The sequence below is a fragment of the Phlebotomus papatasi genome, chromosome 1 (assembly GCF_024763615.1).
Source record: "Phlebotomus papatasi isolate M1 chromosome 1, Ppap_2.1, whole genome shotgun sequence".
Lineage (NCBI taxonomy): Eukaryota > Metazoa > Arthropoda > Insecta > Diptera > Psychodidae > Phlebotomus > Phlebotomus papatasi.
Genome location: NC_077222.1, coordinates 62,024,987 through 62,040,272, shown reverse-complemented (window position 1 = coordinate 62,040,272; position 15,286 = coordinate 62,024,987). Strand labels below are relative to the sequence as shown.

Here is a 15,286-nt window from a genome sequence, read left to right as displayed (position 1 = left end):
AAACTCGCAAATGTTTCTCTATCTTATAGGGCTAATAGGGCTCAAAATTTCATTATTTTTTATTTTACATAATCCTTCCTCGAATCCCTTGACTTTGTAAGTTTAAGAAGGTTCATGAAGGCTATCTATAATAAAAATTTCAAGCCTCAGTCTCTTTTATTTTAGAAAATAGTGAATATATAAATTTTCGTTTTGACAAATTTTGCCTCAGTCTACCCTACTAGGCTCTATCGAGAACTTTTTTAAATAGATAAAATAAGAGAGGGTTAGGTAGTTTCAGTTACACAAAAACATTCCACAATTTTAGGATAATACATGAATATATGGGAAATGCGCTGTGTATTTTCAAATAGCCAAATCCAAGAGAAACTAACTAGGCTTAGTAAGGTTGTACTTAATTCATAAATTTTTCATAAATGAGTTTTAATATAGCCTCTAGTCATCTGAACTGGCCCATTTTTTCATACATATACTGTAAAGTACGATGCAATAGTATCACTGCTGAAAACCTTTAAATTACATGGAATTTCAGGGATTTTTATTAGTAACTTTTCAATAGACTTCTCTAGAAAACCGCATAACTGACATCTGATCTTGTTTTTCTTTTTTAAATTTCAAGTTGGAGAACGTTTCAAAGGGACACTGCAGGGTACCCTTTACTTGGATCACTGAAGTGATTTTTTTAAAGAAAAGGATCAGTTTGACCCATTTGCTTTGATGAAATAGAGCCTTTTAGGTTATGACCCTTTCAGAAAGTTTCTCAGTACTCCTTTTAGACTTAGGAATTTAGTCTTGGGCAGCATATGATTCAATACACAGCAGTTCTGAAACCCAACAGAAATATACTTTGTTCGTTACAGATTGCTAAATCCAAGCAAAGAAAAGTATTCCAAATTAAAATAGAAAGAGTTAATCTCAGACAAATTTAGGATAGTAAGGAAGGCTTTGGAACATTTCACACCTTTTCCATATTTCTTCAATTAATCTGACCTAGTAAATTATATAGCCATAAATAGGTCAGAATCATTAAAGAAATATGGAAAAAGTGTGAAATGTTCGAAGCCAGAATTTGTGCGAAACTTGAAACACTTCGCCTATGTCTGAACCAGATTTAGGATGTCACTTAAAAACATTCACGGATTATGTGCAAAAAATCTTCAAAATTAAAAAAGAGCAAGAGTTGCATAACCTATTCAATTTTATTAAAAAATCCCTAAATAAACTGGTACCGTAGCTGCGGCTGAGTTTGCACCCCTGCTTTTCATCAGCTTTTCTTAAATTCTAGCACAAGCACTTAAGGATGGATTAACTATCATCCTTAAGTTCTAGAATTAAAGAAAAACTTACAAAAGGCAGGGGTGCAAAGTAACCAACATTCACAGTACTTAATTAAAATCTTATTAAATGTTGCAGAAAGAAATTGAACTTTGAATTTAAGGAATTGAACTATTAAGTTCCAGTTGTCGTTAAAGTAGCTTCTTTAAAGTTTAAATTAGTTTTTTCATTCAAAACTTATAACGAACTTTGAAAAAAAAATTATTAAAAGCCACATGGATTTTACTTAAAGGTTTAACCCCCTTTTCGAAGGTCTCTGATTTCCAAAAATTAAGCAAGATCACAGATTTTAAGAGTTTCAAGGGTATTTACCTAACCGTTTGTCTACTGTCTTAAATTAAAATTTCTCCAAGAATCCCTTTCCGAAAATTTTGAAATTAATCCATCTAGCTAAACTCTTAATTAAAAGAAGTCTTTTGGACAATTGAACTTTTTATTTTTATTTTTTTTTTTTAATAATTTTTTTTCTCAAAATGTTTCAACCCATTTTTTTTTAAATATAGCATCTTAATGGTTCAGGCACACCTTTTAGATCAGGAAAATTTCATAAAGGGGAAAGTGGGATCTCTTTCTTTCTCACATGTTTTGTATATAACTATCTCATTCTTTCGCATACCAAATTCGATTGAGCTAAATTGAATTTGGAGTGATGTTTAAAAAAGAAGAAGAGTACGAGAGAATGAGATAGACATATGCAAAGTATATGAGAAAGAAATTGATTCGAATTTCGACTTCATGAAATTTTCCTGATCTAAAAGGTGTGTCGGAACCATAAGCACTGAATTTCTGAAAAAGGCGAAATTGTGTAAATATCTATTTTGCTTTTTGTGTTAATTCCGAAATACCTCCATAATGTGCCTAGTGCTTATATGTAAGGTTTAATTCCTTTTTATCGCTAATAAAGGGATTAACCGTAATGAAAGGCAAAAAAAAAACTTGAATGATAACATTATTTTAAGAAAGCTTAATGTATAGTATTTGAAAATTTGTAGATAATAAGATACGGTGTCACTAATACCTCCAATCGACTTGTGCGTCAGGTTCATCATCTCCCAAAGTGACTGAGGAAAAAACCCGCTGAGACAGCCACCCATTATAAATATAAAAGGCGAGAAAGACCAGAGACATGCATAAATTTCTTAAAATCATTATTATTTGTCATCAATTGATTCCACATCGGCAAAATGATATTAAAAGCCATCATAAAATCAAATCAATGGGCATTTTTGAGGCACATCGAGATATTTCTGAGTGACGAATCGCAACACTAACGAGTTGCCGTTAATTTTAATGGATACGTTTTTCATCATTGTGGGGATTGAGGGGCTCTCTCTGTCTCAGTTGCTGGTATTAATAATAATCAAGTGAATATTTAGGAGTAAAATGTCAATTGGATAGATAAGTTCTTCGCGTCATCCTTTCTCCACCTTTGGGACGTGGGCTAGTAAAAAAAAAATGAAAGAAAGAAGTCACAAGTGATCATCGAAATAGAAGAGTTAGGAAAAAACATAACGATTGATGGATGAATGTTGGGTGAATTTTTGACCGGATGCGTGGGATTCTTTTGAGAGCGCAATTCACCAATTAAGCAATTTGCCAAATTGTCGAAGAGCGAATCACTTTGCGCGACTCCAAGTCATCCAAAGTGCTGTGCAAGAGGGAACAAATCAAGGGGCTTAAGTGGCAATCATATAGAAATTTTCAAAATGGGCAAAAGATATATGAAAGAGTTTAATTCACTGATTTCTGCGCCTACCGAATAAATGGTACAATTGTATATTTTGGTTATATGGCGAAATTCTCTTGGTCTTTCTCTTCATTTAAAATCTCCCTAATTATCAAATAGATTTTCAAGTGCCTCGTTTGTCCATTAATCAAACTTCGAAGTGATCAGATTAGCAAGAGAGAGAGACTTCCTTATGCTTCCAAAATGAGAAGCAATTATGAGACCGAGATTGTCATGTGAAAAACGACGCGAACCCACGGAACAGAAAAAAAACTCGCTTGAGAAACCTTGAAAGACAATTTCTCAAATGCTAACCCATAAATTAATAATCTGACAATTTGGCATTAATTTCAATTGCACCGATTAGAGGTATCGCTTTTTGAAAAAAATAAAATATTTTAAAGAGTGTGATACGATTAAGACAAGCACAACTATTTTTAGCCAAGCAACTCATTCCTCCGGCTATTTTTGGGAAATTACACATTGAAAAAAATTTGCATTTCGTTCTTTTGCTGGTGTGCAAAATATGCCGAAAACTGGTATTGAAATTTCCAAACCATCCGGCACCATCAATTTTTTGATGAAGGAGAACGCAATCACGAAGAAACTTTTGCCAAAATATTCAGCCACTTTTGGCTAAATAAAAAAAATCCGAGTCACACAAACACACAATCCCAGATAACAACACAATTTTTAAAATATGCCTCTAATCTCTATCTCTGCCAGCAAAATAAAATAAAAAAAAAGAGAAACAACCATCTCTCTACTATTTCAAAAATATACTTCATGCGCGATTAAAAGAGTTCAAAACTCACACGTTGTTTACACTTTTTTTCCCAAACAATTTCGGTCTCATTGACGATAAGACATCAGACTTGGGATGACTTTTAGTCCCAATTCTGAGGCAAATATCTCTTATCATTGCTTAGAAAGACATTGAATTTTTTTTTCGAACATTCGTCCAATTTCCTCATTTGCATAACATTTTTTTTTATCGAATTGGTCAAGGCGGATTGTTGCAATTTTTGGCTTTTTTTTTTAGATAAAACCGTGTTATCAACGAGGAAAGTCATATCTGAATTTTCTTATTTGCTTGATTAGCTCTAATCTAAAAGAGATAATGGGTGTGTTTTTTGGCAAGACTGTGCTAAATTTGGGCGACATTGCATCAAACAAAATACACTTTAAGATTCACAAAAATGCTTTCAATTTTTGAACTATTTTTTCATAAAATCGAATTTACTGAATATTCATAATTCATTTAGAAACACTTTTTTAAAGACATTAATAAAAGAAACTCTTTTATGCGTATCTGAGTATCTTTATAATTGCTTTAGTGGTCCTTTAAAAAATATTAAAATATAGATTATGTTGTAGTTTTATTTATTGATTTCAAAGGCAGAAGAATATTTCATCAATCTTTGTTATTATATATTTTAACATTAATTGGAATATTTTTATTAGTTCTTGGAATTGTATAGTGACGCGATGACGTGGTGTTTGTCTGTTTTTCTGTGCACTAACTGCCGGCCTAGAGCCAAACAGAAAGGGATATTGAGTTCTGTACTTCGAAGACCGCCCCCAACATTACTTGAAACGGCCTACAAGGCCTACAGAGGTTACAAATGTGTTTTCTTTATCTATCCAACGTCCTTCTAACCCTTAAAAACCGTGTCTCTTATTTAATTTGGAAAACAGCTCAAACAATTTTATTCATTTACCAATAGGGTAGTAGCACTAATTAGTGCTATGTACAACTTAAATCTTCTTTAAATAAATTAGTGTTTTTCTTCGGAGGCAGCCAAAATCCCAAACGCCAAAAACCAGAAAGGGCCAAAGTCTCGAAAGCCAAAATCCCGAAAGCCAAAATCCGGAATGTTCAAAATCCTGAAATGGATGAAATTATATGGAGGATAATGTGTAGAATAATTTTCCAAGTCTTAGAAAATTTCCCTTTGCTCCATCAAGCGCGGGTGCAATCGTGGGAGTAGCACTTTTAAGAATTCGGGATTTTGACCGGGACCCATTTTTGTTCTATATTACGGTAATTGATAATTACATAGAGTAGAAGGAATGTGTCTTTAACAAGGAGCCTCTCTTATACGGGCTTCAGACCCAAGGCTTAGCCATAGGGCTTAACTTCTCTAATATCTTATCAGTGAAGATTTTTTGGAAAATTTTGACTTAGGATTGGATTATTAAGGGCAAATGACCTATTACATTTTGAAAAATCAATAAAATCGGTTCCTGTTTACGGTTTTGAGACCCTCGGGAACTGGGATAAACCTCTAGTCTGAAGACGCTCTTACGGAGATCTTAAACCTTGAGTTGAATTCTATTCAGGCCAAGACAGGATCTTTATAAAAACTTACAGACTCCCGATCTAAAGCACAGAATAGACATAGGCATCAGCTTAGGAATCAGCTCGAAGAATGAGGATTAACATCGACAAACCACTCAGATCAGCCCAAAATTTTGGGGATTAAGCTCAGCTTATAAATTCACGAGGTCTAGTGAAATTTACGAGGACTAGCGACATCAGCGTCATTAGTAAAAATATAAAACGTCACTGTGGGTGTTTTTGAGTACATGTCAATTGAAAAAGAACATAGAAAGGGATGATACGTATTGTCTTAAAATTTTAAATCTATAAGACTAGATTTATTATAAATTTACGTAAAAAATCTTAATCCATAATCATAAATCCCCAGTGTACGATTGTTTGGGCTGATCTTTTACCGCCAAATTTTTCAAGCTGAGTATTCTCGAAGATTACCTTGTGTGTATTTTCGGCATAAGGTTTACCAATATGTCTTAGGTTCTCTAATTTCATATAAGACAATATTTTTTTAGAATAATTTTGACTCAGAATTGCATATTAAGAGAAAAATACCCATCAGATTTTCAGAAACCATTAAAATTATTTTTTTAAGAACTTTTGGGAACTAGGTTAAACCTCGAGTAGGGAACATGCATTATATACAAAATTAAAGACATGAACAAAAATAAATAAATAAAATTAAACATGTTTACCATCTGATTAAATAAAAAGAAAAATAAATAATAATCAAAAATTGTAATAATAGAAGCCAGATAAGATCCACACTATTATTATATGCAGTAAAACTGGCACTATAGCGAAATTGTGCAATATACAAAATATGCTACACAAACATAACTTGGCATTTCCGTACTTTTGAAACCTTTTTTTAAGCAGTAGGGTGTGTGAATCGCTTTTTTGCCACTGTTGGCATCAAGGTATTTGTTTTGATCCATTTGATCTATTCAGTTTTAATGAGGACATTCCAAAACCTAACCCAATAAATTCCAAATTAGAGTTTATTACTGTTTTTAATAAGAAAACATTCTGTTTTTTAAATTTATCATTTGGAGCAGGTTCTGAATGAGACTGTTTTACCCTAAATTATTTCTTTTTTATCAGAAAATCCTTTTGACAAAATTTTGTACAAGATCCAGTTGTTTTCTTTACAAGTCTTTACATTCTGAGTGAATTTTATCAAATGGAACCTTTATATGTCTTTATCTTCTAGAACTTGAAAATCTTTGTGTAATTATTTGTTAATTAGAAATTCGTGACTTTCGGAAACTGAGCCGAACCTCTAGTCTTAAGTCCGTATTAGGCGTGACAATCATATAACTAATCTTAGTTTGTTAAAGAAGTCTCAAAACAATTTTACAGCATTTTTTCAATTTACCAAATACTGAACTTTTTTTTACAAAAGACATAATGTTGTTCTCAAACTCCCTCAATCGATGTTTTGGATATTCGAATTGCTCAACTTGAACTAGAAATATTATTTCCAAGTTTATTTAATTTTTCGATGTTTTCTTTTCAGATAAAAATTGCTAAATTAATATAATATGTGTAACTATTGCTAAAAAAAAACTTACTTGTAATCACATGCATTTCAAGTCTGAATTCGATATTTTAATATTAAAAAAAAACATCGAAAAATAATTTTAAAAAATCTCTGAAAGTGCCCACGATTTAATTAACATAATAAAATGAAAAACATAAAAAATTCGCAAAAAAAATTTTTTAAGGTAATTATTAATTTTCTATATTTAATGAGATTGTTATTTTATATTGAATTCACGTTAAAAGATTTCCTATACGAAATCCTTTCATTTGGCTATATACTTAATACTTAACACATACGGAGTTATTGATAGCTAAGTAACAAATTTCTACGAGTGAGAGGTCTAATTAGTTAAACCGAAAATAGCTCCCCAAATAAGGACAGTCTTAAACCTCTTTCAGTAAATTATCTTTTAAAATCTGTTAGAAAGCTCAATGTAACGCACACACTATTTCAAAGATATTTGTGAATCTCCTGGCCAATCGCAATGACCGGACAATGTACTCACAGTGGCTTTTGCATGTGAAAATTTCTAATGAGTATAGTGCTTTCTAATCTCCTCCTCCTTCTTGCGCCACGCCGAGCTTCCACTGTGTACAATCGCATTAGCATCTCACAGAGGTGCGATGTCCGCAATTGTGCCGATTGGCAAATTGATCTGGCGACTCTCCACCGGGTCCATCCCAAATGGGGAGTCTGAGCACTGTGAGCCCATCAGGCGACACTCAATGCTCTCTTGACCATTTCGAAAGTTCTGCACTTGCTTTTGGCTGCAAGGTGTAGCCCATGATGGATGACTTGGGTATTTCTCATGATCTGCGCCGGAGATTTTTAAGAGGCTGATTAATAACGAGTTTCTGCTGGATCTCAAATTTTGATCAATCAATTTGAATGTCTTGCAGTTTTAACGCTATTTATACATTCCAGAATTTTTGATTGAGGAAAGTCTTTAATACACTTCCTCTTGTGTTATTCTCAAAAATTATAATTTTTAAAAATCACTTTTGAATGAATTTTGTTAATTTATAATTCAAAGGATAAACATGCTGTTTGTTGCTTTTTAGATTTTTAATTTGCAATTCATAACTATCGTGACATTTAACCATCTAAAAATTTTTCAAGGGGGAAAATTCCATGATACAGTGCATTATTCTAAAAATGTCCGTAAGACATTTTTAGGATAATCCTGGTTAGTAACTTTTGCATCCAATAAATTCTAACTATTAGCCCAGCAAGAAGAATATTTATCTGTCTGGTGGGCACATACAGAAACTTTTTAATAATCACCAAACATTTTAGCTGCTTAACTTTGATTGATTGATGAATTCTCCTTGACAGAAGGTTATTTCAACAAGTCGCGCGCTGGCCAACTCTCACAAGTTCTTGGACTGTGCCCTCTGCCTCACTCTCCCCGCTAAATCTCCCACGAGAGAGCTAAATATCCGAGTTGGGTAGACAATGTATCAACACAATCAACATTATTTCACAAATCACTCTTGTGCGTAAATGAATTCGATGACAATTCACCGCCAAATTTGGACAAGGAGGAAAGAAACATTTGTGCGGGAGATTAATTGTTTCTTAATAGGTGTATATTCTCACGCACAATAAGGAGAATAGAAAATCCAAAAACTTCCTTATTTGAAGCCAGCAAGTTGTGGTCAAAAAATTTGGGCAAGTCGTGACTTTAGGAGCACGTTGAACACGTTTAATTTAAATATTAATTAATTAATGAAGGAACTCCAAAATGTTCCATTCTAAATTGCTTTCCAATTCATACCTAATGCCTTAAGTCCCTGTCACTTGTTGCAAATTTCATTTTACTGTTTCAATAAAGTATTGGACAGTAGAAAAAAACCTTAGGAAAATATATGGGACCGATTTGTCAAAGCGTTCCAGCTTAAATTGTATATCACTCAAGTAAATTGTTTGGTTTTTAGGATCTAATTAAATGAGGGTTTTCATCTTCAATTCTCCCTTTCGAAAAGAAAATTCCCGGCTTAAGTGCCTAATAAAGTCTTAACGGAATGACTTAATTCTAAGAATTTTTAGATCAACCAACTACCGATAAAGGCAATAAATTATATGAAAATGAGACAAAAGTTACCGCTTCGTGGCGAATGACATAACTTAGCCTTAAAAATAAGTACATAATTAAGGACGGTATTAAAGCCCTTAATTAAGTAGTTTTTTAATTGAGGAAATGAAAAAAAATATTTTTCATTAAGTAAATTAAGGGACTAATGACTAAGCACTTTTAAAGTAGTTACCCTAACGGCTATATTTTTTTAATTTTTGATAATTTTTATATAAAAATAAAAATAAAAAAACAAACACTTGTATTCTTGATACAATGAACAAGTTGCCCCTAGATCACCTCAAATGTCTTTAAAGAAGCATTCCTTATGCATCTAGGAAAAGAAAATCAATAGGATGATTGAAAAAAATATATTTTAGCAAAATTTAGACTCCCGGATCCCGGAACAGGAGTTTATGCATTAAAAGACGAAATGACGAGATGACAGTACTTCGCTTAAAAATGACTTAATTAAGGACTCAATAAGTACTTATTAAGGCCTTATTCCATACACTTGGATAAAGCTCATGTTTAAGATCATAGGGGAGACTGGGGCACATGTAACCATTTTCGATAGATGCGAATTTGAGGTGATTTTCCAAGGACACCGTAATTTTTTGGAAAATCTTTCTTAGCTCATGTTTTACCCTTGGGTATAGGCAATTCATTGCGGGTAATGCGGATGCTGGAAAACAATTGAGTTTTCCATAAAAATAAAATTTGTGTCACTGTGCATTTTTCTCTTTTCACAAAATACCTGGGGTAGAAGTAAACACTTTCTGGGGAGGATGTAAACACCCTTTTTTCCACCCTTGAAATTAACTTTGCACCACTCTCGATTATTTTAATTACTTAAGAGATATATAAAGACTGTATATTTTTCAAAAAATCACGACACTTTTTACAAAGAATAATTAAAATAGTAAAAAAACTAAAAGCATGCAAATCAAAGACATTTTTCAATGGATTTTCCCCATATTTTGACATCATGTGACTTTTTATTGAACACAGTGCCACCAATTTTTTTCGTAATCTATGAATTATAGATATTTCGCATGAAGGTCAATTTCCCGCTCTTTTACCTACTCATTTTGTGAAATTGAAATTGCCTGTTTACATCTACCCCAAATGCTGTTTTCTGACCAATTATTAATTCTTTTAAAATAATGTGATTCTCAATTTGCCTAGTAAATGCATAAATATAATCCTAAAAGATGTAGGAAAGAACTGGTATTGCTACATTTCGATTATTTTACACAGTTTTTAATTTCCAGGTGGAAATCTAAATGCCCAAAATAATCGAAATATCTACATTTTCGGGGAAAATTATTTTTATTTTTAAAGTATTAGGATTTTATTGACCAATTCATCTGTGGACATACATCCCCATGGTATCTATGAATGCTTATGGGTTTTATCCTCTGGAGTTTTAAAATTAATGAAAAAAATCACAGTGTTTACAACTACCCCAGTTTATTACTGCCCCAGTTCCCCCTAGATAATATCTATAATTATCGCACTGCACGAGTACAACATTCACTGGTAAACATAAAAGGATTAAATTGATCCAAATTTGATCCTTTTGCAACGGATGGATTAAATTAACATGTTCTATTATGATAAATGTGCATTCAACGTTTAAAATTTGATCCATACTCTGCAAAAGGATCAAATTTGGATCAATTTGATCCTTTAATTTTTCCAGTTTTAGGGGAAAGCGCGTTACCTTCGGACGACTCAAGCTACGAACAATTCATTTTTTTCAATATGTTTTTAATGAATTTGGTCCGTTATAATAGTATATTTATTTTAAGTCAAATGCCTCAAATTTTATGAAAATAACCATGGATTTAATCCATTAAGAACATCAAAGAAATTGAGTTGTCTGTCCGAAGCTTCTGTCGTCCGAAAGTAGTGAGCGTTCCCCTAAAGCCCAAAATAGACACAGGGATCGACTTAGGTATCAGCCCGAAAAATGAGGATTGGTGTCGATACACTCAGGGATCAGCCCAAAATTTGGAGGATCAGGCTGATCTTCCAAATTCATGAGGTCTAGTGAAATTGCGGGGATTAGGCGACATCAGCGCCAGTGCTGAAAATAAAAAGCTTCACTTTAGGTGTTTTTAGATGCTTTTCGAAATGTCAATTGGATGAAAAAACGTGGAGAATAATGGTACACAATATCGTAAAATGTGCGTTAAGATTGGAGTAATGGGAAGGTCAGAGTGCATTTTTCTGTACGAAAAATCCATTGATATTGCACTTAAGAAGTCTTTCAGCAATCAAATTGTGGAGATTGAATAGAAATTTATGCTGTAAACGCTAACTCTTTCGCGTCTTTAGGGTCATATATGACCCGGGGAAAAAAGTTTCTTTTTGGCTATTTACATTAATTGAAATCTAACTGGAGTCTTGAGAAAATGAGCCAAGAATCTTACATCCTTCTATTATGATGTCGTGCACGAACAGATAGATTTCAATTAATGTAAATACCCAAAAAAAACTTTTTTCCCCGAGTCATGACATTACCCTAAAGACGCGAAAGAGCTAATCCTTGATCCAAAATCCTCAGTGTATGATAGTTTTGGCTGATCCTTTACCGCTAAATTTTTCGAGCTGAATATTCTCCAGGATCAGCCTGTGTCTATTTTCGACATAACTCGCCTTAGTCAGGTTAATCAATAAGCCTTACCTAGATTTATGGCATGACAGGACATTATTGTTTAAAAATTTTATAATATTCAAAATCCGGAAAATCTTCCAGAAAATCTGGAATTTTCAGGTTCATCCGTTCTATAGTAAAATAAGTTTGATGGGAAAATGAATCATTCTTAGCAAGATAATTGGAAAATTCTTAGTAACTAGTGAATGGTTTCGAATTAAAATAAATCAATGAATCTCTATTTTAGCCGATACACACATTGGAGGATTATAACAGATTGCAAAGACATTTTATCTGAGAAACGAATTACTAAGAGGTATTTTTCGAGTTTTATGGGTTCCAATTGATATTCCATGAGAAATACTCTGTTTAGGAGGTCCTTTATTTGGTCGAAAATAGGTTACATGAACGTTTTTGAAAGTATTTTATACTAAAAGTTATACAGAAATTATATACAATTGTATTCTATCCAGTATACCACGTATACCACCTTAAAATTGTGCATTTCTGAAGATTTTTTGTATGAAGTAAAAGAAATGCGATAATTCGACAATTCGATAAATTAGAAACTTTGAAGATGAATTGCAAATTACAACGTTATACTCGATGATTCTTACTCATTTAGAAATTAGATATTTTTCGTGAAGGAAATATGGTGAAAATGATGACATTTCCATCAATCGCAGCTCTTCAACATTTCTCCAAGTCACTTTCAATCTCTTCCTCAGCCCATTGAAGTGACATTCATTTTATAAGATTTTCTTATGGATAGTGATTATAATGGTTGTCCCAAAGTGTCAAAGGCTCTAAATGTGTGCTTGAATGTGTTTACGAGTGGAAGAGATGGTAATGTTGAATTTTTTTCAGAGATTTGATCGATTCAACCGAATACATAATTTACAGAATGCATTTCATTTTGAGACTTTTTTTTGGTAACTTGCGTAAGACATTTTTTGATTTAATGCACCTCCCAGAATTGATGTTTTTATGCAACCACCCCGATAGCCATCACGTTCTGCAAATTTTCAGTACAAATCTCCCTCAATTTCCCGAAAAATGCGTGAACCCCCTGAAGGATGCCAACAGTACCTGGTTATACATTTTGACTCACAAAATATCCTCTATTCAATTCATTTGCCTAAAAATATATTTTACCTCCCAAGAATCATGCTGCACACTACAGAATATGAATAGAATTATGTAAATTTTCACCGGAAAGCAGCATTTGTATTCAAATTCGTTGACATTTTTGGCGCTTTTCTAATTATCTCGACAAGTATTAGCTCTTCTTCCATATGGAAATTGATTCTCATCCACAAAAATGTCACGAGATTTCTATGTGAATAACTTCTTTCTCTCTCTCCGAAATTATGGAAATTATTCTTGTTTTTTTTTATTAATTCCATTCTGTATATGGAACCTAATAAGGTATTGATGAGGCGAAATTGTCCATTAAAACATCTGCTTCTGATATAATTGATTCTGAATTGAGAAAAATCCCATTGGTTTTAGTATCAATTTATTTAACAACATTAAAGACTAGAAGACTTTCAAATAAATATGGTTATTAAAAAAATGTTGTTAATCTCACATGGAGAGATGGAAAAAAATAGCAATTTTTTGGCACATGATTAGTCAATTTCAAATGAAACTGTTTTGCAAAAAGAATGAAGCGGTTTATTGGGTTTTTTTGTATGAGGAAAAATTTATTTATAAATGACTCTATTCGGGTGAGATTTGTAATCTGTTGACTATGGGATTTTGAATATGAATAGGATTTGCTCATTGATTCATTTTATTTGAATTAGATATTTTGTTGAAATACTAATTTGGACTTTTCACAAAGAATAAATTTTTAATACAGTTTGACAATGATGGTAAAAAAAATGATTTACTATTACACAGAAAAAAGTAATTTCGTAAAATTGATCGTCGTAAATGTTTGTGTATTCCTACTGGTGGCCTACGAAATACTCGTAAAGCGTGTAACCCACTAAAAAGTTCGTAAAAGTTTGTACTTTTTCACAAACATTGTTCGTAACATGATCACTTGACGAACATTTTTTGTTCTTTTACAAACATTTTTTTATTTCTCAAAAACCTACGAACAAATGACAAAATTTTACAAACGTTTCTTGTGTGTTTACGAACATATACAAACAAATATTTGTAAAAGAATAAAAAAGTCTTGTCAAGTGATCATCATGATGAAAAAGTACCAACTTTTACGAACTTGTTTTTGGATTATACGATTTAAGACCATTCCATAAATCGTATACAGTAGGAATCCAATAGGAATCCACAAACATTTACGAACAATTTTACAAAACACGGTGCAATCATCTCCCAAAAAAATTACGAAGAATAAGATTAACCTTCTGATCTGAAACCCGTGTTAGAGCTATACGATTTAATATTTTTTATTCGCAGACTAAATCGTTCAATTTTTACAAAATTGCATCTAAAATATTTATGAATATATCATTAGATCCGTATATATTCTACCACTGAAAATTTATTTAGAATAAGATGTTTTAAATCAAAATCTCCTTTACAAAATAAAAATCTCACGTTGTGCCTTACATCAGTGTTTTTGCTTTTCTTTGGTATATCAATCCGTTTTTCAGTAGGTTTATGTGCAAAGTACTCTTGAAAATCTGCGATTGTCAAAATCAACTGAATATTACTAAAAAATTAAATATTTTCAACAAATTAATTGCAGAATTCCCAAGAATTCCTGATTACTCAATCAGTGATTTAATTATTATGATGTAACTAGGGGAGACTGGGGCAAAACTTGTCAAAACGCATATTTAATTCTTTCACGAGCTCTGAGAAAACTTAAACGTTTTATAATGAGCATATTCTTATAGAAAATTTACTGCTCTACAACACTGCAGAAGACTATTTTCCTCTATCTGGAAAGAAAATGTGATTTTCGAATCATTTTCTAAAAGTCGATTTTGTGGAGATTCTCAAAATTGCTGGGGCAAATTTTGTCAGTCATCGGATAATTTGTGACGTTTTACTCTCGCAAACGTTAAAAATATCAAATAGACATATTTTTATAAGAAGTTTATTCCTCTACAACTTTGTCGAAGATAATTTTTCTCTATCTTAACGAGAAATGTGCTTAAATTGAGCTAATCAGTATTGATATTTTCTGTAAGCCAAATAATCCAAAAATAGGGCTTAAAGTTTCATTATTTTTTATTTTTCATAATCCTTCCTCGAATCTCCTGAAACTTTGTAAGTGTAAGAAGGTTCATGAAGGCTATCTAAATATAATAAAAATTTCAAGCCTGAGTCTCTTTTATTTTAGAAAATATTGAATATTAAAATTTTCCTTTTGACAAATTTTGCCCCAGTCTCCCCTAATATGATTTTTAGCTGAGATTCTTTACAATCTCATTACGGAAATCGAAAATTTTGGTATTTTGGAAAGCTCTCGTTGAGTACTACAACCCTTGTGACACCCCAATTTCATCCGAATTAATTAAAGGTCCGATTAATCGAAAAATCGATTTTCGATTAATCGATCTCGAATATTTCGAAAACTAGACGATGCTTTTTCTTTAAATTTTAATATGTTGTTGCTGAGGTCG

The 15,286-nt window shown here is 32.3% G+C and overlaps 1 protein-coding gene across 1 annotated transcript in view; it reads left to right on the top strand.

The window, feature by feature from the left end:
* LOC129809611 (zinc finger protein rotund-like) overlaps positions 1 to 15,286 on the top strand; it is a 61,906-nt gene that overhangs the window by 28,534 nt on the left and 18,086 nt on the right. The window lies entirely within an intron of this gene.